The sequence below is a fragment of the Calliphora vicina genome, chromosome 4 (assembly GCF_958450345.1).
Source record: "Calliphora vicina chromosome 4, idCalVici1.1, whole genome shotgun sequence".
Classification (NCBI taxonomy): domain Eukaryota; kingdom Metazoa; phylum Arthropoda; class Insecta; order Diptera; family Calliphoridae; genus Calliphora; species Calliphora vicina.
In genome coordinates, this window is record NC_088783.1 from 39,035,356 (window position 1) to 39,050,083 (window position 14,728).

Consider the following 14,728-nt stretch of genomic DNA (forward strand, 5'->3'; position numbering starts at 1 on the left):
TCAGTAAATCTCGAGTTTTGCAAAACGACAGATTTCTTTAGTAAATCTTGAGTTTTGCAAAACGACAGATTTCTTTAGTAAATCTTGAGTTTTGCAAAACGACAGATTTCTTTAGTAAATCTTGAGTTTTGCAAAACGACAGATTTCTTTAGTAAATCTTGAGTTTTGCAAAACGACAGATTTCTTTAGTAAATCTTGAGTTTTGCAAAACGACAGATTTCTTTAGTAAATCTTGAGTTTTGCAAAACGACAGATTTCTTTAGTAAATCTTGAGTTTTGCAAAACGATTGATTTCTTTAGTAAATCTTGAGTTTTGCAAAACGAATGATTTTTTAGTAAATCTTGAGTTTTGCAAAACGAATGATTTCTTTAGTAAATCTTGAGTTTTGCAAAACGAATGATTTCTTTAGTAAATCTTGAGTTTTGCAAAACGAATGATTTCTTTAGTAAATCTTGAGTTTTGCAAAACGAATGGTTTCTTTAGTAAATCTTGAGTTTTGCAAAGCGAATGATTTCTTTAGTAAATCTTGAGTTTTGCAAAATAATGATTTCTTTAGTAAATCTTGAGTTTTGCAAAACGAATGATTTCTTTAGTAAATCTTGAGTTTTGCAAAACGAATGATTTCTTTAGTAAATCTTGAGTTTTGCAAATCGACAGATTTCTTTAGTAAATCTAGAGTTTCCTAAAACGACAAATTTCCTCAGTAAATCTCGATGTTGTCAAAATGACAGATTTCCCTAGTAAATCTAGAGTTTTGCAAAACGACAGATTTCTTTAGTAAATCTCGAGTTTTGCCAAAACGACAGATTTCCTTAGTAAATCTAGAGCCAAAAGGACAGATTTCTTTAATAAAAAGTTTGTTAAAACTAGCGACTTCTTCCGTAAATCGCGATCTCTGACATACTCGTGATTTAAGAAACAACTCTCTAGAGTTTGAATATTTCAAAAACAAAATTTGTATCGTTATACTATATTGTTTTATAGCCATATTAATTACTTTTTATTTGTTTTATAAAAGTATATTGTCATTTAAAAGTGTCGACATATTTTTCGAAATTTCAAACATCAACTTGATGGCAACGGGTAAGACAAGTATTGAAATTAAATCCCACAAATAGACACACGAAAAATAAAAAACAAAACAATAAATAAAATATTTGAAATATTTTTAAAAACGAAACAAGACCAGCAGACAACATTAAAAGCAATATGACACACAGTAAGTCTGAGTTGTCTCAAATCTAAGAAATAAATTAAGAAATTTCAGACCTTTACACACCACCATTTTAATACGCTACTTTTAATATAATGTTCATTGGAAATAAGAACTATAAAATCCCTAAAATATTAACTGATCTTGCAAATGAAAATATATTCTAAAGATCAGCAAATAGAGCATTCTTTAAAGTTGTTATCTCCAAGAGAAACTAGTGTATTTTAGCTCAGTAGTTCTCATATCTTCAGATCGTTTTTAAACAAGCTAATTCATCAAGTTCAATAGTAAGTTCACTCGACTAAATTAGTGATCGTCATAAAGAGAACATCGAACGAGGTTTAAATAACATGTTAGACATTTTCTTTCCTATTGTTCTCTCATCGGGTATTTATTGTGATTTTTGTTTCGTATTTGAAAATTTTTATTAACTTCGTGGATATTTGTGGCGATTGAACAATGAATTTATCTTGTTTTAAGGGAAATTTGAAGGACACATTTTAGGGAAGTCTCTATTAAACTAAAACCTAAAACAATTTAAAACAAAATGTTAATATCTATTTTGTTTTAAATTGTTTTAGGTTTTAGGCTTCATTGAAAAGCTGAACCACTATTTTATTTCACTTGAAGTAGGGTATAAACAAAATAAATGTATAACAAATTGATTTCATAAACAAATATAAATAAATTTTGAAAAAAAAAATTAAAAAGCACGTTTTGGTTATAACCAACAAACCAGTAAATGACAAGAGTTGTGACAAGAAGGGTGTTTCATAAAAATTTCAAAAAACAAATAAGAACTAATGTTCGACAAAATCCAGTTAACAAAACAACTATATTTTTTTCTTGGTTACCAATAAAAAATCAATTAACACATAAAACTAACAAATATTTCGAAATTTATTTAAAACACTAAATTAAAGTAAATAAATTAAACAGCAAAACTAAAAATCACGCCACGCATGCGTAAATGCGTGCATGAATTAATTGTTCAATAAATTCTACCGCCAACACTTTTTTTCCCCCAAACAAATTATTTATTTATAAAAGGGGTTTATTTCTTAATTTAATATTCCATTACAATTTCAAATTGAGTGTGTGCGAGTGTTTTACTACTTAAAGATAATTAAACAGAAAATATATTTATAAAAAATCTGTGTAGAAAAAAAAACTAAAATAACTCAAGGCATTTTAAAGCATAAATTTTAGTTTTCTTGAATTTTATTGACTCGTTTTTTTTTTCTGATATAGAATTTTATTTAAACGTTCAAATACGAAAAAAATATATAAAAAAAAAAATCAGAAAAAACACACTTAAACAAGGTCGACGAGGTTGTATACATTTGGTTTCATTAAACAAAATACTTAAACAACAACTACAAAACAAAAAAACTAAATAAATAATAAAAATAAAAACAAACAAAACTCAACTCATATTCAACCAACTTGTGGTGTGAGTCTAAAAAGCGGCGACATATACAAAAAATTATATATTTTAAGCCTCTCCTCAAAAAAATAATAACAAATAGCAACAACTATTTTTAGCAAAAAAAAAAATAATAATTTACAAATAAATATAATATTTCTTTTTTCTATAATAAATGTCTTTTAGTTATTTATGTATTTGAAATTCCTATCAGTGCCAAATAATATTAAAAATAATTTTGTTGAAATCGAAATGCTAATAAGCCGCTTTATTATTTGGATTTTATTTCAATTATTGTCATAATGAAATTTGATTTTAAGTCCATATTTATTACCTCTAAGGAAACAGCATGATCAGATATCTATCGATCAGAAATAGGGAGCTTATAAACCTTTACAAAACAAGTAAGAGAACTATATTCGGCCGTGGCGAATCTTATATACCCTTCACCAAACTAAACTTAATTTTTTTCTTTTTTCAAAATTGTTTTTGAAAATTTTAATTTTTTTTTTCAAAATTTATATATATTAGTGAAAAAAATTAATGACAAAACATTTTTTTTGTTAAAAAAAAATTCGGGTTAAAATTTTTTTCCCGATTTTAATCCATTGGAGGTCCAAATTACTTGGCCTTAGATACATCGTTGTAATGGACCTTGAAATATCTATCATTAGTAGGGGGCGGATTTTCATGCATTTATTATTGGAAAATATGCGCCTAAAATATGCTTCAAAAAAATCTAAATATGACCTAAAAATTGAAAAAATATGCACTTATATTTTTGGGCAAAAACATAAAATAATTAATTAATCTAGCATAAAGACAATTGTCACTTAAGTGTCTCTATGTAATCTATAGTGTAAGGACTTTAAACGTTAATTGTGTAGTGTATTTGTCTCTAAGTTATCCAAAATCACTAGTTTACGACAGTCTCGTAGAACTGCTTGGAAATGACTGTCAGGAGCGGTTACTGTGTAGGTGAAGTTACAAAATCTTTCGATAACGAAATCTCTTATAAATCGAATGTGCAATGAAAACAAATATGAATGTTTTCGACACATTTAATGAATTTCTGATACTTAAAAAAACTAAACTTTTCTGAATAAAAGTGTTTTGAAATGATAATTTTCAATTACTGATAGAGAAATGAAAAACTTAATGCCAGTTTCTCGATGTCGAAAGAAGTTAGTCGATAAAATTTACTGTTATTTCTATAACAAATTCGACAAAAAAATTTTTGTCGAAACAATGTATTGCCCATTAACGACAAAAAATTATATTTTTATTAAAAATTGGCATAATATGCATATAAATATGCATTTTGAAGTAAAATATAACAAAATATGCGTTATCAATAAAATATGCAAAAATATGCACTAACAAATCGATGCCATTTTGCAGCAAAATGTGCGATTCGGATAGATAATTACATAAAAACATGCATTTGCATATAAATCCGCCCCCTAATCATTAGATATCCATATTGTTTATAATAATGACTTAGTAATCCAGATATAGATCAAAAATCGAGGTTGTCCCGGTATTTTCTTTATATCTCAGCCATTTGTGTGCCGATTTTCTCGTTTTTTAAATATCAACCGAACCGGAAGAATTCCCGATATATTGATGTATCAATCATGTTTGTAAGTTATTTGGGAGCTACGGAAAGTTGATTTCAACATAAAGTTGGACAGACGGATAGACGGACAAGGCTATATAGACTTCGCTATCTATAACGATCCAGAATATATATACTTTGTAGGGTCTCAAATGATAAATGTAGAAATTATAATGACAAACCGGAATGACAAACCCTTGCCACTCATGGTGAAGGGTATAAAAAGAGTTTTAAATAGTTAGAAAATTTTGAGTTATTCTTGAGCCAGATTTCTGTTAAGTAAATCTTGTACCAGAGTTATGTTAAGTAAATCTTCTGCAAGTTTTCTGTTAATTAAATGTTGAGTAAGATTATGTTATAGTTAATTTATTAAATCATAAGCTAAATTTCTGTTTAGCTTCATCTTAAACCAGATTTCTGCTTAGTAAATCTTATGCAACATTTATGTTAAGAAAATATTGAGCTAGATTTCTGTTCAAGTAAATCTTAAGCAAGATTTCTTTTATTGAGTGACTTAAAAATGCGGGATTTACAATAGATAGGGTATCTTTTGAATGCTGTTTGTGTTTCTAATAACTTATAAGACATTTTGAAGGGTTCATGTCTCTCATTTATTCTCACTTAGTTATTGTACCAACAAAGCGTCATATGCGGGAAGTTTTGCTTTACTTCTTTAATTTGAAAAAAGTGCCGCTGAAACACAACGATTGCTCACAAAAGTTGGGAGCTACTCAAGCAGCAATTTCAAAAGGTTTGTGAGCAGCAGGATTCATCCAAAAGCAGGGAAATTGGATAACGTACGAATTGAAACCGAAAGGCCTTGAAAGACGATTTTACATCTCCGAAATTACTCCCTGGTTATACCTGATAAATTTTTATCATGATAAACTTCAAAATGGTTGTCTAAATAAAAAATTATCAGGTATAGTCTCCATTTATTAGTATTATTTCTTCGTTATGATAAAATTGTTAGTGCTTTTGCTTAGACAACTTTGTCTTGACAACAAATGTCATTTATTGTTATGATGAATATTTGTCAAGTATAGACAGGGGTTATGTTTTAAAGCTATAAAAGTAAATCATATGTCCACCATTATTTGGGATGAAAAACGGATCCAATACCTAAGAGATCGTACGTGAAGCCCAGCCAATCAGCCGAACTGATACATTTGAAGCGAGCATAGGCAGAAGAATGCCCAGACAACGCTCGGCCACATGTTGCAATACCTATTAAAATGTATTTATAATGAAGTGGTTGAGAAGTTTTGCCTCACCCGCCTTATAGTCCAGACCTTGACCCGTCCGACTACTATTTGTTTCGTTCGATGCAGAACGCTCTCTCTGGGATACGCTTCACTTTAGAACAGAGTATCCGAAATTAACTTGATTCGTTCTTTTTTTTATACGTTTATTATAATATTATTCCTGCCTTTAATTTCCAGGCCTGTAATTAAATTTTAAAACTAAACAACTATTGATTTGTTCTTGGCTTCAAAAGATGACCAGTTATTTTGACTCTGAATCCATATGTTGCCAGAAAGATGGGAAAAGGACATAGCTAACTTTGAATAAATGTATATTGTACAAATGTAAATAAAAATATGAAAAAATCTGGCATTTTTAAGTCACTCTCAAAATAAACTTTTTTCTCTCTCCTCTAGTAAATCTTGCTCAAAATTATTAAAGAAATCTGTCCATGGTAACTTCGGATTTACTATAGAAATTTCTCACACTCTCGTGTGGCAAACTCAAGATTTATTTAAAAAATCTCTCTCTCGTTTGACAAACTCAAGATTTACGAAAGAAAATTATCGTTGAGAAAATATTCATATCCTTTTTCTCATAATGATAATATTTATGTAATTTATTTTACCAGCAATTACAATCTCTCTTTTGTTATTTAATTAATAATTTTATCTGCAATTTTGTATTACCAAAAAATTGAAACATAAAAAATACACCTATCTCGTATTTTTTCAGTGAGAAATATATATTTTTATTAAATATGTATGTTTTTCCCATAAATAATCAAAAATGTTTTTGTATTTCCTCAACTAATAATTTATCCCTGTATTTAGCGCCTTTTTAAAAACAATCAAACGCATATTGACCACCAACCAATATTATTGTAGTATTAACAGAAAATTAAAAAAAAAAATAACTTGTTAATATGCGATTTTTTCTCTCGCTAAATTGTTATGGTTGAACGAGAAACCAAATTCAAATAAAACTATTTATTCAAATCTAATATTCAGTGAATTGATTTTGCATATTTTAACTATTAAAACCAACGCTTTAAATGAAAAATTAACAAAAAATAAAATGGTTAGACAAATGACAAAAATAACAACAATGGCAATAATAGTTTAAAATATTCACAACCAAATACAGACACATAAAGTTTATTCAAAATCCGTATTTTATTTAAAATTCATTCACATGTTAAATAAATGTTTTATTTTTTAATAAACAACATTTGTTTTGTTTATTTTAGGGTTATTTTTGTGTGAAGCTAAAGAAAATAAATAAATAAATATTTAAATGTTCGTTTTTTCCAATATTTTAATTATTATTAGGCAATTTATACAGATTAGTGGTGTTGATAAAGCAACCATTTAGGTGTCTTTTCTTATTTATATTTAAATGTCTAACATTTCTATGTAAATGGCTTAAACATGGATAAAATTAGGATAAATCATTGCACGTGTTTAACTTACTGAATTTATTTTTATTTTAGTGTTTAACCCTATAACCCGCAAACTTTAAAAAGCAAAAAAAAAGTTGTCGAATAATGTTTTTAGAATAATTATGACCCAATAAACTCAGAACAGCCATCAGAAATTAATTTGCAAATTAAGTTTAGGAACCAGAAGCAAAAAGGTGAAGAGTGTCTCAGGGAATTGTTGCCGGTTTAGGTGTAAAAAACAATAATTATGATACCATTTTATTGAAAAATTAATGAAAAAGAACTAATAAAAAATACTTCAAATAGATCGGTTCACTAAAAGTTAATAAAATTTTGATTTTAAAAAAAAAAATTACACAAAATTTCACATGCTAAAATTATGACATCACTCACAAAACAGCTGACAGAACAAAAACTAAAAGTCAGAATGTATTTCGACTTTCGAGGGAAATGTTAACAAATCTGTAACTAAAGTCACAGTTAAATTTAAAAAAAAAATTATAATTACTCTTTGAGATAACTGGTGTTTTGTAATGCATGCTTTGAGGCACTCTTGCGGGTTAGAAGGTTAAAATGATATTTTGTTAGCTCAGGTTTTACTAAAGAAATGTATTTTGTTAGATCAAACTTAACTTAAGAAGATACCTTTCTCACTATCATTGCCTTTACTAAAGTAATCTTTCTCGATAGCTCGAAGAACAGTACTATAGAACTCCTTTCTAGGTGTACTAAGAAATCATGTTTAATATTAACTAAACTGAAATCTTGTTCAAAATTTACTTAACAGAAATCTTGCTAAAAATTTGCTAAACAGATATCTTGCTCTAGAAATACTAAACAAAACTATTGCTCAATATTAAACTAAACAGAAATATTGCGCAATATTAAACAAAATATAAATCCTGCTCAAGATATACTAAACAGAAATCTTGCTAAAGATTTGCTAAACAGAAATATTGTTCAATATTAAACTAAACTATCAAACTAAACAGAAATCTTGCCCAAGAATTACTAAACAGAAATCTTGCTCATAATTTACTAAACAGAAATTTTTCTCAGGAACAGAAATCTTTATTTACTAGACAGAAATCGTGCTCATGATTTATTAAACAGAAATCTTGCTCATGATTTACTAAACAGAAATCTTGCTCAAGATTTACTGTACAGAAATCTTACTGACTATTAAAGTAAACAGAAATCTTGCTCAAGAATTACTAAACAGAAATCTTGCTCAATATTAAACCAAAAGAAAATCTTGCTCAAGATTTACTAAACAGAAATCTTGCCCATGATTTACTAAACAGAAATCTTGCTGACTATTGAACTAAACAGAAATCTTGCTCAAGATTTACTAAACACAAATCTTGCTCATAATGTACTAAACAAAAATATTGCTCATGATTTATTAAACAGAAATCGTCCTCAAGATTTACTATACAGAAATCTTACTGACTATTAAAGTAAACAGAAATCTTGCTCATGACTTACTAAATGGCTATCTTGCTCAATATTAAACTAAAAGAAAATCTTGCTCAAGATTTACTAAACAGAAATCTTGCCCATGATTTACTAAACAGAAATATTGCTCAATATTAAACTAAAAGGAAATCTTGCTCATGATTTTCTAAACAGAAATCTTGCTCAATATTAAACTAAACGGAAGTATTGGTCAATATTAAACAAAATATAAATCTTGCTCAATATATACTAAACAGAAATCTTGCACAATATTAAACTAAACAGAAATCATGCTGCAGATTTATTAAACAGAAATCTTGCTCCAGATTTGCAAAACAGAAAAAAATCTTGCTGCAGATTTACTAAATAGAAATCTTGCTCCAGATTGGCTAAACAGAAATCCTGCTCAAGATTTACTAAACAGAAAGAAATCTTGTTCTCGATTTGCTAAACAGAAATCATGCTGCAGATTTACTAAACAGAAAGAAATCTTGCTTTGCTGAACAGAAATCTTGCTCAAGTTTTACTAACAAGAAATATTGTTAAAATTTTACCAAACAGAAATCTTGCTCAATATGTTCTACACTAAACAGAAATATGGCTTAAGATGAAACTAAACAGAAATTTGGTTTAAGATGAAACTAAATGGAAATCTGACTTAAAATGAATCTAAACAGAAATATTGCTTAAGCTTTACTAAGCAGAAGTCTTGTTGAAGATTTACTAAACAGAAATCTGTTTTAAGAAGAAACTAAACAGAAATCTGGCTGAAGAAATTAAACTGAATTCTGGAGTTTGTAAATAGAAATCTCACTGAAGATTTTGTAAACTGAAATCGTGCTCAAGATTTGCTAAACAGAAATCTGGCTTAAGAAGAAATTCAACACAAGTCCGCTTGAATATGAAACCAAACCTAAATCTGGCTAAAGATAAAAAAAACTAAACAGAAATCTGACTCAAGTTTTAAAATAGTAACATCTCTCTCATTTAGCCATTTTCCGACTAAATTGTTTTCTAAAATTTATTTTTTATTTTTTCAATTCCACTACACTCAGGTCTCGTTTTATGCGGATTCAAATTTATGGGGTTTTTAAATTAACGATTTTTTTGGGAATTTTCACAGATTTTAAAATTTTAGATGTTTTTTTTTATATTCTAGTGATGAAAATGATATTTTACAATATGATGACAATATGTTTATATCATCTAGTGATGAAAGTGACGTTGAAACAATTCCTAAACGATGCCGACAATTATTCAGTCATTCAGATTGATCATACATATTTACATACATATTTTTCAAACTAATTTTTCGAAACAAAAACAAAACATTAGTATAAAAAATTACGACATACAACGCTACGATACCAATTGTGAATTGAGCAATTATATTGCTGTTTATTTTTTTGAATTCATTACGTTATTCTAGCCATTTTTATTTCCCAATCTAGACATTTTCTGCACTGAAAAGAGAGCTCACTCTCTAGCTCTTGTTTTACTAATGAAACTCTCTCGCAAGTTTAGGCTTTACCAAAGCAACTTCATTCGCTAGCTTTATGAATGTTAAAGAAATTTATTATATTCTAAATAAATCTTATAAATTTGTTATCATTAGTAACACTATTCTTAAACATAATTTCTTTATTTGTTTGATAATCTCAAAAACATAAAAATAAATAATTTAGTCTTTGGCTCATAAATCTTTTAACACTTTCATAGCCAATACACACTTTATTTTTACATTATAGAAAATCATTCTTTAAAATTTCCTAAAACTATAAATAAAAAATTTCCACTAAATTATAATTTTGTAGAGATTTAAGATTTGAAATCCCATTTTTAAAAAAGAAACACACAAGAAAACTCCAAGTGGAAACTTTTCTGAATGACTGCAGTATAAAATCGCCTTATTTTGTTTAATAAAGCCTAATATATATAAATTTTTTTTAATGCAGTTCGATGTCAGTATATAAGTACAATTTGCCGCATTTGGCTTTAATGTTTCAACAAAATAAAAAAAAAAATTGTTCAAGTTTTTTTATATTTTTATTAGTAAAGATATGTATTTTTATATATGATTTTTTTTTGGTATATTTTTTACTAATTTCTGTTGTATGAGCAATAAAATGTTTAATTTTGTTGCTGTTTGTTGGCTTTATTCCCATAAAAAGTATCGCATAAAAACTGACCACTGCCAAAATGAAGAAAAAAAAACAATCTACAAAAATAAAAACAAAATTATTTTTATAACATTTATTTTTACTTATTTGTAAATAGCACAATAACATCAGCAAGTTTTCTCGGATTTTTCCTAAAAAAACTTTTAGAAAATCTGCTGATTGTGAAGATGTTAGCAGCAACAAAAAAAAGATTTCATTTCATATTAAAGCTACAAAAGCAAATAAATAGAAAATCGAATGTACTTTAAGGCCAGACATACGGACGGACATTCATACTGTATTAAAATGTTGGTTTTCATTAATTTTTTTAAGCACACATTTCCTTTTTGCAGTTGCACTTAAAAGCAAAATTCATTTTCTGTAGGTTTATTTAACCTCAATCTTTTCAGAATTAATTGTTGTACTTAATTTGTTATTTTGATTTTACAATTTTTTTTTTGTTTCTCAATATAATTGCGACTAATTAAAATACTTTGAAATAAACAGCATATTTTGTTTTGGGGTGTTATAAATTACACCTCTTTGTTGTCGCTGTTCTTTATTTTAATAATAAATGTTTGCGACAAATTTGAAAATAAATTTCAAAAATTAAAATGAAATAATTTTGTTTTTATGATTTTGTGTGTGTGTTCAAAGACGCCTACTGAAAAAGTTTTGCATGCGTAAGAATTTTGATGAATTTAGCTAATGATTGTTGTTTGTATTTCTTTTGGCTTCGCATTTTTAACAAATAGAATTATTAGAAAATTTTGAATAATTGTTGTCATATTGTCGTGTTGTTGCAACGAACTCTAACATGGGTTTTGTGTTTTTAATATTTATGGGTTATTTTGATTAAAGAACTTTGATAGGAATTTATATTGGGGTGGAATAGATCATTTGTTGACCACAAATGAGGTTGTTTATGCTGTAGGGAGATATGAATTTATGGGTATTCAGTGAGTTTTCCAATCAGCAAGAGAGGAGAGATTTGTTTTCTTAGTTATTCTTTAGTTTGCCAAACAAGAGAGAGATTTCATTAGAAAGTCTTGATTAAAACTTGGTAAAAATTTACTATTGGTAAAACCTTTGTCATGAATTTCTCAAAATCTTGATTATGATTTCTTTATAGTAAATATTGAGCAAGATTTCTCTATAGTAAATCTTGAGCAAGATTTCTCTATAGTAAATCTTGAGCAAGATTTCTATATAGTAAATCTTGAGCAAGATTTCTCTATAGTAAATCTTGAGCAAGATTTCTCTATAGTAAATCTTGAGCAAGATTTCTCTATAGTAAATCTTGAGCAAGATTTCTATATAGTAAATCTTGAGCAAGATTTCTCTATAGTAAATCTTGAGCAAGATTTCTCTATAGTAAATATTGAGCAAGATTTCTCTATAGTAAATCTTGAGCAAGATTTCTATATAGTAAATCTTGAGCAAGATTTCTCTATAGTAAATCTTGAGCAAGATTTCTCTATAGTAAATCTTGAGCAAGATTTCTCTATAGTAAATCTTGAGCAAGATTTCTCTATAGTAAATCTTGAGCAAGATTTCTCTATAGTAAATCTTGAGCAAGATTTCTCTATAGTAAATCTTGAGCAAGATTTCTCTATAGTAAATCTTGAGCAAGATTTCTCTATAGTAAATCTTGAGCAAGATTTCTCTATAGTAAATCTTGAGCAAGATTTCTCTATAGTAAATCTTGAGCAAGATTTCTCTATAGTAAATCTTGAGCAAGATTTCTCTATAGTAAATCTTGAGCAAGATTTCTCTATTGTAAATCTTGAGCCAGATTTCTCTATAGTAAATCTTGAGCCAGATTTCTCTATAGTAAATCTTGAGCCAGATTTCTCTATAGTAAATCTTGAGCCAGATTTCTCTATAGTAAATCTTGAGCCAGATTTCTCTATAGTAAATCTTGAGCAAGATTTCTCTATAGTAAATCTTGAGCAAGATTTCTCTATAGTAAATCTTGAGCAAGATTTCTCTATAGTAAATCTTGAGCAAGATTTCTCTATAGTAAATCTTGAGCAAGATTTCTCTATAGTAAATCTTGAGCAAGATTTCTCTATAGTAAATCTTGAGCAAGATTTCTCTATAGTAAATCTTGAGCAAGATTTCTCTATTGTAAATCTTGAGCCAGATTTCTCTATAGTAAATCTTGAGCCAGATTTCTCTATAGTAAATCTTGAGCCAGATTTCTCTATAGTAAATCTTGAGCCAGATTTCTCTATAGTAAATCTTGAGCCAGATTTCTCTATAGTAAATCTTGAGCAAGATTTCTCTATAGCAAATCTTGAGCAAGATTTCTCTATAGCAAATCTGGAGCAAGATTTCTCTATAGCAAATCTGGAGCAAGATTTCTCTATAGCAAATCTGGAGCAAGATTTCTCTACAGTAAATCTGGAACCTGATTTCTCTTTAGTAAATCTTGAGCAAGATTTGTGTTTAGTAACTCTAGAGCCATATTTTAGTTTCGTAATTCCTGAGCCAGATTTCGGTTTAGTAAATCCAGTGTATGTTTTCTGTTTAGTAAATCCTGAACCATATTTCGGTTTAGAAAATCTGGAGCTAGATTTTTTTTAGACAATTTGGAATCAGATGTCTGTTTAGTTCATCTGGAACGAGAGTTATCTGGAATCAAATGTCTGTTTAGTAAGTTAAGAGCCACATTTCTGTTTAATAAATCTAGAACCAGATTCTGTTTAATAAATCTGTAGCTAGATTTCAGTTAAGTAAATCCTGATTAAGATTTCTAATTGCTCTTAAGTCATACAGATTTAAGCTTGATTTAAATAATCTTTAGAAAATTAGTCGCTTATTGAAAACAGCGAATTCCTATCAAATATCTTAAAGCTAATCTTAAAATGCTCATATTTACTTAACACATTTTGTCATTTGCATATGAATCTTAAGAATGTGCACGACTTTTCTTTCTTTTTTTTTTGTATATTCAAGAGCTCCATTTACAACCTTGAAAATAGAAAATATTGTTGGTGCACTCATATTCACATGTTTTCATATAAATATATGTATGAATGTAAAACTAAAATAAACTATTTACTCAAGGAAATTCCTTTTATGACACTTACTCTTGTTTCCTCTAATGCTCCCCTCTGCTGATACACAACAAATACAAATATTTATTATACAAAAAAAGCAACAACAGAAATCATAAAAATAATGTTAAGAATTGTTTGAGATACAAAAAAAAAAATAAAAAAAAAATACTGCTGCCAAATGAATATTATTTTATTTTTTTCTGTTTGTCTGACTGACTGAATTGTATCTACGAGTACAATTCATATTATTGCGAGTCGTTTTGTTTCTCATGTATGTAAATGAATGTAAAATATAAATAATATTTATGTAGATTTTGTGCTGTAGTATTTAGTTGCTGTTGTTTTTGTTTTTAACACGTGTGATACATAAATCATTTTATTGTATTATAAAATAAAGATATTGTTGCTGTTGTTGCTGCTGCTGTTGTCATCATATCCTTAACAACAACATTCCATTTGAAGAAAAAAAAAATGAGAAAAGAACAGCAACAAATAGTTTTAGTGTTTATTTTAGAGATCTGATAAACATGACATTTTTAGAGAGAGATAGAGGGGTGAGATATTTAAATTAGATTTTATGGTTTTGTTGTGTAAGATCATGATCATAATAATGTTGCTTTAAAACACAATTGCTTCCTGTTTAGTTAGAAGGTAAATATTTGTTAAAGTTTATTAATAGTTTAACAGTTGCTTATTTATATTTAAGAATTTGTATAAAAGTCATGTTTAATAGAAAAATTATTAATTTAAATTAAAAAAAAAAAACATTATATTTTTACATAAATCAGTTTCCATATGCAAATAATCGCGCTTAGATTAAAACAAAATCTGAAACAATTGCTTTTAAAACAACCGCCGGATTGTGAGCTAGAATAGAAACAATAATCAGTAATTTAACCAAGTCGGCCACTTAAAGTAAATGATTGCTATTTAAAATACAGCAACGTTTTAGCAACACGAGAGTATATGTATAAATAAATTCTAAATACATGTCTAGTTTATTTAGCTAAATTTACGAGTATTTTCTAATCACTACAAACCTCATACAAATAATAAAAAACATCTGTTTAAAAATAAACAAAAACAAAAGCAGGTGTTTAAT

The 14,728-nt window shown here is 27.6% G+C and overlaps 1 protein-coding gene across 1 annotated transcript in view; it reads right to left on the reverse strand.

The window, feature by feature from the left end:
- Hers (Histone gene-specific Epigenetic Repressor in late S phase) overlaps window positions 1-14,728 on the reverse strand; it is a 384,252-nt gene that overhangs the window by 105,041 nt on the left and 264,483 nt on the right. The window lies entirely within an intron of this gene.